This window comes from Phallusia mammillata, chromosome 3 (assembly GCF_965637545.1).
Source record: "Phallusia mammillata chromosome 3, kaPhaMamm4.hap1.1, whole genome shotgun sequence".
Taxonomy (NCBI): Eukaryota; Metazoa; Chordata; class Ascidiacea; order Phlebobranchia; family Ascidiidae; genus Phallusia; species Phallusia mammillata.
The window spans coordinates 2,686,596-2,699,896 of record NC_137254.1 but is presented as its reverse complement, the minus strand read 5'-3'; the positions used below and the strand labels follow the sequence as shown (position 1 = coordinate 2,699,896).

General features: G+C 35.0%; 3 long non-coding RNA genes across 3 annotated transcripts; all 3 read left to right on the top strand.

Annotated features, from left to right (window-relative positions):
* Positions 1 to 209: 209 nt before the first annotated feature.
* On the top strand, positions 210 to 1,427 carry LOC145220056 (uncharacterized). Its single transcript, XR_013857976.1, has 3 exons — positions 210 to 288; positions 638 to 725; positions 1,079 to 1,427. It is a non-coding gene; the product is annotated as an uncharacterized LOC145220056 (long non-coding RNA).
* Positions 1,428 to 2,506: 1,079 nt separating this feature from the next.
* On the top strand, positions 2,507 to 3,759 carry LOC145219126 (uncharacterized). Its single transcript, XR_013857860.1, has 3 exons — positions 2,507 to 2,714; positions 3,174 to 3,261; positions 3,405 to 3,759. It is a non-coding gene; the product is annotated as an uncharacterized LOC145219126 (long non-coding RNA).
* A 7,330-nt stretch (positions 3,760 to 11,089) lies between these two features.
* LOC145218783 (uncharacterized) lies at positions 11,090 to 12,983 on the top strand. The gene is made up of 4 exons (XR_013857736.1): positions 11,090 to 11,232; positions 11,662 to 11,693; positions 11,925 to 12,000; positions 12,263 to 12,983. It is a non-coding gene; the product is annotated as an uncharacterized LOC145218783 (long non-coding RNA).
* Positions 12,984 to 13,301: the final 318 nt, after the last annotated feature.

The window sequence follows — 13,301 nt, the reverse complement described above, 5'->3', positions numbered from 1 at the left end:
TAAAGGATTAGGAAGCCCTAATCTACAGTATAAACTGTTATTAGAGTGATGTTTTGTGCCAATATTCTTAACGAATTTAGTTTATCATCCCTGGCGGTATCATTCATTACGGCACTCACGATGTATTTCGATTTCCTTCCTCTGTATCATTAAAAAAACCATCTGCTTTAGGGGTAAGACAGTTTATTCCTCTTGTGTTTATTAGAAAGTTAAGAAGATTGGCTGCTGTGAATTACAACTATGAAGTTATTACTGTTGATTGTTTTTACACTGATGTTTGTTTCTGTGGTAAGATTATCCAATTCCTATTGTTGTTTTTCCAATTTGTGTCTGTCTTAAAAATACATGTATATGTTTAGTGTTTTATTGTAGCTTATGTCTGTTTTTTGTAATGTATGTCTGTTTTTTATGTGTGTTTGTTTTGGGGAAATTCTTGTCTCTTTTGTATAGTTTTTGTAAGTTTTTTGTTATATACGTTTGTTTTTTTGTCATGTATGTCAGTTTTTTTTACAATATCTGTTACTTTTTTGGTAATTTATGTCTGTTATTTTACCATGTATTAGTCTTTGTGGTAAAAGGTTGATTTCTAGGGGCGTTAAATTTGTTTTTAAGTGTTTTATATCAAAACTTGTTACAGACACGAGGATTGAACTATTGCACATTCTGCCTGAACAAATGTGGAAGTGTAACAAAATCAACATCCACATCCATTAACGAAAAGCTCTGTAAGAAAATTGTGCTTTTTTCTCCAAAATTTTGAAATTAATGACAACATTTTAATGGGTAATGTTTTTTGTCAAATTTTGTAAAAATAAGTTGCTATGAAACGATTTGGATCATACTTAAACCTGCTGTATTAACAACGTAAAACGTGTAAGCTAAAATTAGGAGAAATATACTAATTCGCAGAAGTGTGATTTATCCCAAAAGAATTTTATACAACGGTCATGACGTCACAAATTGGCTTGCAAAGCAAGTTTTATTTTATAAAACCGCCGAAACTAGACAATGACAAATCAAAACTACTTTGGAAGCTACAAAATGATTAGTACTTTACCACATTTATTTTTTGTTGCAGTGCTCTTAATTTGTGCTTACTGCAAAGTTACGTTGAAATGCGGCGTGGTTGCACGTGGGGCAGCTTTTCGTATTAGACCGAATGGAGACGATGACAACAATTTTCTACAACACAATTCGTACAATTTTGACGTGTAATACTACTGTAGTTTTTTGTCCGTAATGTTATCTTTTTATCTGCCAGTTTTTCTTGCGATCGTTATTGTAACTGTTGTCATTGTAATTTCAATTGATTTTTTTGTTGCTGGAATAGTTGTTGTTGATGGGACATATGTTGTTGTCATAATTATTGTTGTTATGTTGCTGATTATGATGTTCATTAAATAGAATACGAAATAAAATGGATTAGCGTGCACACAACAGTTTATGTTCATTTACCAGGCATATTTAATAGACTTTACTTTGTTCGTCGGGTAAATGTAAACAAGTCACCCGACGTACATGCTGTGGCCATACAACAGTTTACATGCAGCATACATTTTCATGTGTCTGGACATTTACACAAGCTTTCTGGGTACACTGATGACAACTGTGAGCAATTTTAGATATGAACGCTGTGACCATACCATAGTTTATGAACAGCATAAATTCTAATATGTGTGGACCGTTGACATAAATACAAATGCCCTGAGTACACTGACGACAAGTTTAAGTAACACTAGATATATTTTATGTCTGGGCATACACACATAATCCCTGAGTATACTGACGACAAGTTTAAGTAACACTAGATAGATTTTATGTCTGGGCATACACACATAATCCCTGAGTATACTGAAGACCACTGTGAGCAACATTAGATGTGTTGCCACAAACCAGTATATGTGCAAAATAGATTTTTTTGTCTGAATTTTTATACAAGCTGGCAAAGTACACAAAGCCTTTTTAATAATCAAAAGTTTTTGCTGTAGTTATAGTATACTTCATGTACTGCAATACTTCTGTAGAAAATAATTGGGTATCAGTGTTGCGTCAAAAGCATAACCTAAACGGCTTTGTTCGCAACGTTTGCTCCAGGTGTAGCCTAACCTCCATTTCGCGTCATTTGCGTAAGGAAAAAAGGAATCCTTCGAGTTCGCTCTTGGTGTAAACCGGCTTTATGACTAAACGCGCTGCAGCTGCACATACGTGAAAGTGAGAAAAGTCATTTTAGCGCTGTGTTGAAACAGTAAAAAATTACCACAGTTTCAATTCGACAATTTTTTTTTAATTCAAAAACACTTGGAATTGTATTTCTTTTGTGGTTTAAGTTGTTGCGGTTATTAGTGTTGTTATGTTACTCACGATGTTGATTTTATAGAGTTAAACTAATGGACCTGTAGCGAAAACAAATGTTTTGGTTCTTTTTACCATGCTGAGCAATTTTCGATATACATGCTTTGGTCACACACCACTTAATGTGCAGCTTAGATTTTTATGTGTCTGAGCATACATACAAGCTCCCTGAGCACACGGAGGAACCCTACGTTACAATTTCCTTCCGTAACGTTTTTACAAAACAACCATCTGCTTTAAAAGTTAGACGCGATTATTGCTCTCCTACGTTCATTAGAAAGTTAAACGAAGATTGGCTTCTGTGATCTGCAACTATGAAATTATTATTGTTGATCGTTTTTACTCTGATGCTTGTTTCTGTCGTAAGTTTACCAATTGTTATTATTGTTTTGTTATAAATTCAGGTCTTTAACTGTAATGTATGTATGTTATTTATGCTTGTTTTTTTGTATTTTATGTCTGTTTGCTTTACAATTTAACACGTGTCTATGTGAATGTTTATTGTACGTTAGATTGAAGTGTTTAATAACCTAAAACTGAATGATAATACATATTGTACAACAATCTACTTTCTTACATATGTATATGTTTAGCTACAGCTTCTGCTTGTTGGTCCAAAAAGTGTCGCTAATGGCTAAAGATATATAAGACATAACGCTTTTTGTGGATATAAACCACCAACCGTGCGATAACAATTATAATTTAAATTTTATATTGATATAACGTTTTACTTTTAAGCTTTTAATTTTTTTACTATTGAACCGATACGGCTATTAAAGTTTGTATTACTTGGTTTTGTAACAAAACTTTGCATTTTACAGACTCAAGGATTCAATCTCTGCTCTTTCTGCAACAAACGCTGTGGCGTTTCACAACGTTTAGCACCTAACTCCAGCAACGCATCTATCTGTAAGAAGATTACACTTTTTTAAAATATATTCAAGTTATTGACAATTATTGATAGGATTTGGTTTTCAATGAAAAAATCTTTGTAAATGTTTGGTATTGACAAGCAATTTGAATTGTTAATTTACACCTTTTTTACGTTACAGTGCGAGCAATATGCACTTACTGCAAGTTGAAATTGAAATGTGCGGTTTCATTTCGTGGAGCAATTTTCCGTAGGATTCCACCAAACGGAGACAATAAGAAAAAAATCCAGAATGATTTTGAACAACACGAATCATACGATTTCGACGTGTAATGTTACTGTAGTTTTTTGTCTGTAGTGTTGTCATGTTGTCCGATTGTTTTTTAGGGAACGTTATTGTTATTGTAGTTGATTTTTTGGTTGTTAGAATATTTGTTGTTGTTGGGAGTAATGTTTTTGTCATGATTATTGTTGCTGTGTTACTGAGGATGTTGATTAAACGAAATAAAACGGATTTAATGGTAGAAGACAATTAATAGTTTTGTGCTTTTTACTGTAACGAGCAACATTATATATACACGCTGTACCCACACACCGTAGCTTAGACTTTAATGTGTGTGGGCCTGAAAAAAAACAGACGTATAAAGCTAACCAAAGATTTTGTGCTTTACTGTGACGCGAAATATCAGATGCACATGGCAAGCCCACACAGCAGCTTACAGGAAGCGTATCATGCATTTTTATGTTTCTGTGCATACATTTAAGTCAATAGGTCTACTCGATGTTTACCATGCTGTCAACAAATAACGCAATATTTACCATTTGTGATATCACACAGATTTCTTATCAGTCTACATGTGTTTAAGCTGAAGCGATAGAGTCTTGTTAATAGACTCAATTTAGTTTTGTCTCAGCAGAAAGCAACAATGAAGAAGATAGTTTTATTGTTGATTATTTTAAGTCTATTTTCCTTGTCAAGTCAACAGAAAGTAAAAACCCTTAAGGTAAGTAAAGAACATCATATACTCCCAGTAATAAACTATACGAAATGTAACTGTAGGACAAGTCGTTTAAACCAAAAGAATAACAGCGTGACAAAGTTATCCTGTTCTCGTAAATTGAATACAGAAGGAGCCTTAAAATATGCCTAAATGTCAGATCTAGTTAGTAGATACGTAAGACAGTGCACACTGTTTTGAACTATAAGGTCTCATTAGTACAGATGGTGACAAGAGATCAGCCGTATGGGCTAGTTTAGACATACAACATTGGTTCCCAAGTAGTTTCCTGGCTATTGCGAACCAGTTTCTGTTGCGATTTATGCCATGTTGTGGCATTGAACAAAATTTGTCGAGGCACTGTTTGCCGGTTACTCCCAACAAACTGGAGTGCCGTTAATGGCTATACTGGCCAATACGGCCTATGTCTTATCACCAGCTGCAGTGTACACTGTTTGTAGCTTACTTATCGCATATTGACTTGATGCTTTTGTATCAGGTATTGTTCGAGTGATGGTATTAGAATTAATGGACTTAATTTGAAAGCACAAACTTACAAATAGGCCAATAAGGCTGCACTGCACTGCACTGCACTACAGCTGTAAGTCAGTCCAACTCTTTTGCCCCCAACTTAAGGATATGGGCCCCCACCAAAAGCTTAGTGAATCGAATAGCTCAAAGTGACAAATAAGCTTACATTATAATCTCTACCATGTACGGTTGTATGCAACAAACCCATATCTACACAGTGCAATATACGACGTAAGGTCAAAACTAGTGATGCACCGAACCCGCCTAAAAAGGTTCGGGCCGAAACCGAATAATTTCGGCCGAATCAGGCCGAACCTTAAATCCCTTTTTTATGGACGTTTTCAACTGAACCTGTGTTGTGATGTAAGTAAACTCAATTATGACCAACCAATTTCACTTTTACATGCGGAAGTTTTACTAAACTTGTAATATTTTGCAGACAACGTGGCTCGTATTTTATAGACACCACAAATAGTAAATTTAAGATGTTTCGTATGGGCCAAAATGATAGTTTATGCAATAATTACATGCAATCAAAAAGTTCGGGCCGAAACCGAAACATTAGAAAATAGCGTATTCAGGCGAAATGTTTCAGCCAACCGAAACTTCGGTGCATCACTAGTTAAAACTCGGCTCCCACTTTAAACCAAACTTCGCAGAACATCTTACCTCATGGAAAACCGTGGGATTTGAACCATGATTCTCACGGTTGTTAGCTAATTGTGCTAACCGTTAAGTCAAGGCGTAGTAGAATTTTACTTGTTGGATTTGCCTACTAAGTATTTCTGTGTTTGTAGGAGGCCTGTGCCTTACTTTGTCTGGACAATTGCTCAGAACTACCAACAACACGTAAGTACCTATTATTTTGCTGCTGCAATCATTTCAAAAATGTCCTTCATTTTTTGTTACAGCGAAAAAAATGTGCCTGATTTGCACAACTTTTAATCTTTGTGGACCAGGATCACCACTAAGTACGACTAAACAACAAAACTAGACTGACAAAAAATGGGATATTGTGTTTAATGCAATCGCCACACGTAATTAAAAAAAATTATTTTCACCAATTCAGAAAAAAATAAAACTTAAAATTGTAAACAAAATTTTATTGAGTTCATTTCACTTGATGAAAGAAAACATAGCGACACAATAGCACTTAAACAATCACCAAGCGGAAATAGCTGCGTAACTTTGAAACGTTATGGAGCGTAAAACAGTGGTGGCTCAATTGGTGCATCATGACTAAACGCGCTGCAGCTACACCGTATTATGAAGCTTAATGCGGCAGGATCTCACCAGACTTTGGCGGGACCAGTCGTGAAAGCCCCAGAATCTAACCACCCGTGTTGAGTTAAGTTAAGTTTATTTTTCCGGACAAAATCGTGGCAGCACAATTGCGCTAAAATATTCACCAAGCCGGAAATAGCTGCGCAATGTTGAGATGTTAAAAAGCGCGACAAAATAGAGGGCACAATCGGTGGAACGATGGTAAACGCGTTATGTGACAGGGACTCGCATTATAGGGTGAGGTTGGCGCATTTGGACTATGATAGGAAAAAGGTTAGGGTCAGGTGTGGGATTCAAATTTTTTGTCAGTCGGTTCTATCACAAAAGTCATATTTTTCAGCTGGTTATGTTACAAAAAGTCCACTGACAGTAACCAGTAATGCTAACCGGTTCGCAGATCTCCGGTGCGAACCGGCTGAATCCCACCACTGGTTAAGATCCGAAGGAAGACACAAACAAATAAAAAACAAAAGAGCAAAAATAATAATGGAAAGAATGAGAAAAAAATTGTAACAGTCCCTTTTCTCTCAAAAGAGATAGGATAAAACAAGTCATGTGTTACAAAAAAACGTACCTAGTCCATCCCAGAAAGTATTCAGCAAATATAACAAGACAACGCTTTATTTAGAGGAAACCGTCCGTGAATATAAGTCACACCACGACTTGTGCCGTATAAATAACGCTGCGTTCATGGCTCTAATTCGTATATAATGCGTCACAGCACTTTCATAGTATTGAAGTTTTCACTGCGGATGCGCTATTGTGACGTATAGGACAATTTCCTCTATAGATTGAATCACAAGATTTCCGAAGCCTACTGGTTTGCTTTTATAACCAACTTATATATACAAACTATCAATTTTCGGTTGCTTTGTTTTGAACGTACCAAGCTGGTATAAGAAGCTTAAAAGAAAGTTCAGAAAAAAGTTGTTTGAACTAGAAGCTGTACAGTGTTTGACTTGTTAAGACGAATCTTGGAAAATGAAGATAATTTGGATTCTGGTATTTTTGTGTGCTTCTGTTGCAGGTAGACGATTTACGCATCAATTTATTTTGCTGGAATTTTCCAATAAATATCGATACTTAAAAATGGGTAAAAATGTTTATGACTTAAAAATTTGCTTTGCCAATGAATTTTAATTCATTTTGTTAAAGATATTAAAAGTTCATTATACCTTATTTTGGTTGCACGCCATAGGTTTTAAATAGATAAATGTGTACAAAATATCAATTATTATAGGTTACAAATATACTTGAACAACATATTTGAATGTAAAGATGCCGCAAATACTCTTTACTGGGCACTATAGTTCAATCTATGTAGACTATATCAAGTCGATATTAACTTTTTAGGCAACGTAGTTATTTATGGCTAGAATCCCTAAGAAACATTAACCATGCAAACACCAAAATATTTTCTTTACCTATCTTAATTTGCAAATACTTTTTGTTTTTAGTTTCAACTGCTGGTGAAAATACAGCACTAAGGGTAAGTCAGTAAAAACAAGCACAATTGTAGTTTTGTATGCATGTGTACATAAATGTGACGAAACTTGCTGAAACACAACTGGCAAAAATAACTCTTTAAGTTTTAAATTAAATGTAGTGTTATTATATTAAGTCTGTCAGTTGATAATTGTGGAACGTAGGATTAAAATAGCCAATCCAATTTTTTTTCGGGTTTAGATTAATTCGAAATACCCAGAGCTTTATAAAAAGCATTGGCACAAAGCTATATTTATGTGTCGCCTAAATCTAAATGTGAAAAATGGCCTAATAAAGCTATAGGAACCAAGTGAGTTAATTTGATCAATTGTCACTTATTTTGGGGACTGTCTTTAAACCAGTACAACACTTTCAGAAACTTACTGTGAATTATATGAGTGTCTCGTTATAATATTTCCAGGTGATTTGCGGATATTATTGCCTGAAAAATGCTACCGACCATTACATCAGCGGAAAATATTGTCCGACCGCTCTTCCAGGTAAGTTAAAAGATTTCCACCTTTCGTGAGATTCGAACCCACCAAGGTAATCAACCTTCGGAGCTGGGGAGCAACCCCATAGCACAGTGGTTCTCAAACTTTTTTGACCGCGACCCAAATCTGAGTTTTATGAACACCTCACGACCCAAACCTTAAAAAATTTCTGATATGCATGAAATAGAAAAGACGCAGACAACCATTTGTAGTACACAGTTCTATGAAACAATGAGTGGTGATTACAAACAAATGATTTATATATTTAACTGTGCTGTTCAATAACGAGACGTACAGCAATTTCGAGGCCACGTCGTCGCCGCATAGGGGTCTGGCCATGTAAAAATGGCTGCAGGCTGAACGAGCTTGATTTGTTCGACAACACTGCATAACACAGCACACATTGCAGCTTTACAGCACCATGATTATTAATAAAAGTGAATCCCAAATCTAAAAATTTGTCATTGTATGAATGTGGTTGGGTGAGGTGACTTTATTACTGCATTAAGTAAATTCGTTTGTGTTTACTTAATTCAGTAATAGTTCGTTTGGGCAGAATCGAATTACCGTAGCGCGATCCATTATTTGACACTGCGCGACCCATATTTGGGTCGCGACCCATACTTTAAGAACCACTGCCATAACACCAAGCAAAGATATCACATAAAGGCATCAAATCACTAAATGATAAGTAAGCTACAGACAGTGTACCCTGTTTCGACCTATAAGGTCTCATCTGTGCAGCTAGTGACAAGACATAGGCCGTGTTGGCTAGTGTAGTCATCCAACGGCACTCAAGTTTGTTAGGAGTAACAGACTAAAAAAACATTCCCCACCAATTCTGTTTGATGCCACAACTTGGCATATTGCATTGTTGTCCTTATTTATTTATTTATTTATTTATTTTTATATCAAAGTCCTAAACGGTGCCTACTTAAATTTCTGGCCGCTTTTGTATTGCCACTTCGACATAACAAGTAAATTGACACAATGTATCTAAAATTTTGCTCACCCTGGAAATATCTGAACGAAACTAACATAACCAAATTGCTGAGTCATACTTAATTTGGTGACTTGACTCATTTATTACGCATTTTATTGCGTAACCCACGGAAACTCGAGTCATTATTTCGCTGGAAATACGTACTAATGTTAGTTCAGAAAATACAACTCGATTTTTGAGTGACTTTTAAAAAGTGAAACGAGTCATTAAGAGTATTTTCTGTTCAATTAGGATATTCGAGTAGATTTTGTACCCTTAAAGTCGATTAGTGTTACAACTATAAATCAACCAGAGTATTTTTCGAGTAAAACACGTAAATTGGTAACCTGCGGAGTACAGTCGAGTTCTTTTTCAGCGCTTGCGAGTTAAACCGAGTAAAAAAGTCGAGTTTGTTTTTACAATGACTCGCGTATTTTTTCGGGACAAAGCGTTTTTTCATTCTGACTTAGTCAAATGAAATCAAATTTTTAATTTTAGAAATTTTTACTCGATTTTAAGAAGCACTTCTCTAATAGTATGTACAGTCTTAAATTTGATTAAGACTTTTTCTTTGTCTTTTAATAGGTAGTATCTTCTGTATCTACTGCCGTTTCGGAGTTCATTGTTATGAAAAAACGGATCCTCATCAGGGAGACGAGGCAATTTTGTGGAAAATAGTCCACGACGAGAAAAAGAAAGAAATAAACTAACTTGTATTTTTTGTTATAAACTACGGCTGTATATGTATGTACGACTAAATCGTTGTGTGTTTTTTTGTTGTTAAAAACGACTTTAAATTGTTGTGATGTAAAAAGCATTTTCATGTAATTTATTTTTGTTTTGTTTTGATTTTTGTTGAAAGAAGTCAAAACAAGAAAAATAATTGTATCAATGTTTTGTGGCCCAAATGTTTTTATATGATAAAATGAACATATTCACACTGGGATCAGCCCAGAATCGTCGATGCAGACCAGCGATCACGGCATACATATCGATAAATCATAGTACGCCAGGCCTATAAAGGCGTGTTTCGAATCAGCTGGTCTCCCAAGCATTCCCATATGGCAAGGCACAGGCTAGAAAAATCTGGCCTGCGGTTTTTATCTAGCCTGCGTTTTTTATATAATAGGAATAAATGGAAAAGAAAATGTATCACCAAATAAAAATGTTTTACCAGAAAAAACATTGAAAAACTCTTTAACGAATAAAAAAATATTAGTTCGTTAAACTGAAACACTGAAACGCACAAGTGAAGAGAGATATGATAAAATAATTACTCAAGAACAAAAGTTTTTCGTGAAGAGATGCGTGAGCTACAATACAACAGTACATGACTAATGTCCGATAGTTGGTGGGGAAGTTAGACGTTATATGTCGCGGTAAACGGGCCTTAAGTTTTGCCACCATTGCGAATAGAGACCGACATTAGAGTTGGAATTAAGGCAACTTTCAAAGTTCTAATACATTTTCGTTTGTGCTTTCGCAAATATTTTACTTCATTGCTCTGAAGAAGCCCTATACCGTTCTGTTGGGCGAAACTTCAGCAAAATTACATGTTCTCACAAAAACTCGTATTTTGTTTAGCATTACACCAGTTGATTTGTTGAACGACAAATTTGTTGAATAAGCAACCTGGTTGACGAAACGCATGTTCAGTATTTTCTAAAACCATTTTTATTATGTATGCAATCACATCTTTTCATTATGCAAAAATTGTTGGTCTTACACGGTATTGATTTCATATCATATTACCACCGTTAGGAGCACTAACCCTAAATTTCTAAACAGCATAGATCTATTTAAAAAAGGAACTAAATTAAACAACGAACGAACGAAGGAACGAAACTTCCCTTAACGAGGAATTCCAACAATAGAAAATTCCCGCAGAGCGTCCGTAGCTATAAGTCATAACATGGGCACGCGGCGTAAGAATAGCGCACGATCATTAAATACCACGCCGTGAATTGCGTCAATACATTATCCCTGTTGTTCTAAGGCGCCGAAATTGCCAGCGGGGCCTCAAGATCCGGTCTATGTTAATTAATACACGTTTTGGAAGTGGTCTATAGTTGATGCTTTATAGAAAACGTGATAATCATGCTAAAGTTTATTAGCAGAAGCAACATAACGCTTTGCAGTTGCATTTTAGCAAATTATTTTGAGGGTGAAACTGAAAAATCAAGATGATATTAGTGTTTTGCATGCTGATGCTCGTTACAGGAGTTTACTCAAATAGTAAGTGGGATTGTTTGCTTTAAATCATTTCCTTAATAACTGCAAAATACGCCAATATTTTTTTAATTGATTTTTTTGCAATAATGCGTTTAAACATTTGCATATTAAATGTCATTCATTAATATGTTTTGTTTACGACGTCATAAAATTTAAATTCCGGTTAAACTGAGCATAATGAAATAATGACGTGATAACTATAATGTTTCAGTCAGTGGGGTAAAAGGTAACAATTTAACCCAAATATTGCTTTTTGACTCTCACTCATTTTAAGCACTAAAGGCAAATTATTTTGAAATCAAAAATGTATTTTTAGCAAACAATTAAGAAATTAACAACCTTAAATATCAAAAGTTCTGATGTGGTTAAAAAATGTACAATTTGAAAAGAGTTTGCATTTAAAAGTTAAACCAGCATTACCGTTTTTTTTAGCACTTACAGCAAATGCCACCGAAATGTTAAGGGTGAGTGTTTGTTTTTTCATTTATTTATTTATTGTTCTGCCAAAACCTTGTTTAACTGTGCTATAACTTATTAATAAAAATACATGAATTTGAATAAAATGCGTAAAGTATTTCAATAAAATACTTAAAAATTGATAATTATTTTGCGACCAAAATCAGTTACGTCACTATCAAAAAAGTATGACGTCATAAACATTATACGTGGCACTGTTGTGTAATTTCTTTTTTCAGCTCTTCTGTGTACACTTCTGTAGGAGAAATGAAACCGGTTCATTTGTCATCGCACAATGCCCCGACATTTACCTTTGTAAGTTGTTTTTGGTTTCATTGCTCTTAAGAGCGTCTGAATGGTAAATTTGACTTTGTTAAGTTGCGTTTTATTTAGCATAAATTCAGTGGTAGAATTCTCTTGTTTTTGTTCTCTTTCCGTCATTCCCTCGTGCTTCCCTTCTCTCTTTTTCTCTTACTCTCCTTTTTTACTTCTCTTCCCCTTCTCTACTCCTCTCTTTCCTTCCTTTTTTCCCTTTTCTCTTTTGAAACGTTTAACCTTATTTAATATGATTTAACAGACAAAGGAATTTGTCTCTACTGTCGTGGTGGGATCGACTGCAGAGAAAAACTTGTCTACAATGACGGAGAAGCTAAGATGGTGTTCGAAATTATCCGAGATATGGAAGACGACGAAAAAGAAATTGACAACGAGGAATAGACAAAATTATGCAGTGACTGTAAAAATGTAAATAGTTAATCATAGTACGCCAGGCCCATTGAACACGTCATACAAAATCAATCCAGTTTCCCAAGCTTTGCTACATATGGCAAGGCATAGCCAATGGTGGGACGGTTCGCACCGGTTATATAGAACCGTCTTACCAAATTTTATGAGTTTAGCAAACCGGTTAGCGTTACTGGTTACTGTCACTGGATTTTTTGTACTTTCGTGACAGAACCGATTTGACTTTCGTGACAGAACCGATTGACAAAAAATTTAAATCCCACCAATGCATATAGGCTATAAAAATCTAGCCAGCGGTGGCCTTCGTACCAACAATAGGAGCCTATCGAGGGTTTTTTTAATCTTAGAATGTAAATATTTTTTCCATTTTTCGCCAGCCAGACACCTTATAAATTTTATTGCATCATTGTGTTTCTATATGTGTGATCAATCAATAATGTTGTAATTTTGTAATGATTTTATGATTGCAGATAAAAGGCCAATAAGCAGTAAAGTTCATTTTTAAACTGTTTGCACAGTTTTTTTTGTGTGTTTTACATAATAAACGATAATTAACCTACTATCAATGTGTAAAGTTGTTGTGTATGTAACAAGTGCTATGGTTGACTGCACGAAGCTCGTTAGGAAACCAGCTTTCAGCTTGCAAAGACGTGTATGAAACAAGCGCTATGGTTAACTGTATGAGCTCTATAAATAACCCGGTTTAAACTAGTAAAAAACGTTGGGATTAAACTTTTAAAGAAAACACATTTCAAGCTTACAACGTCGCAGATGTAACAAATGGCGTGCAAAACCTTTTTTTACATTTTTCGCAGGGTTGTTTGCGTAAATTTTTAGCAATGGAAAAATTACAATACAACACAGCTTTGAGA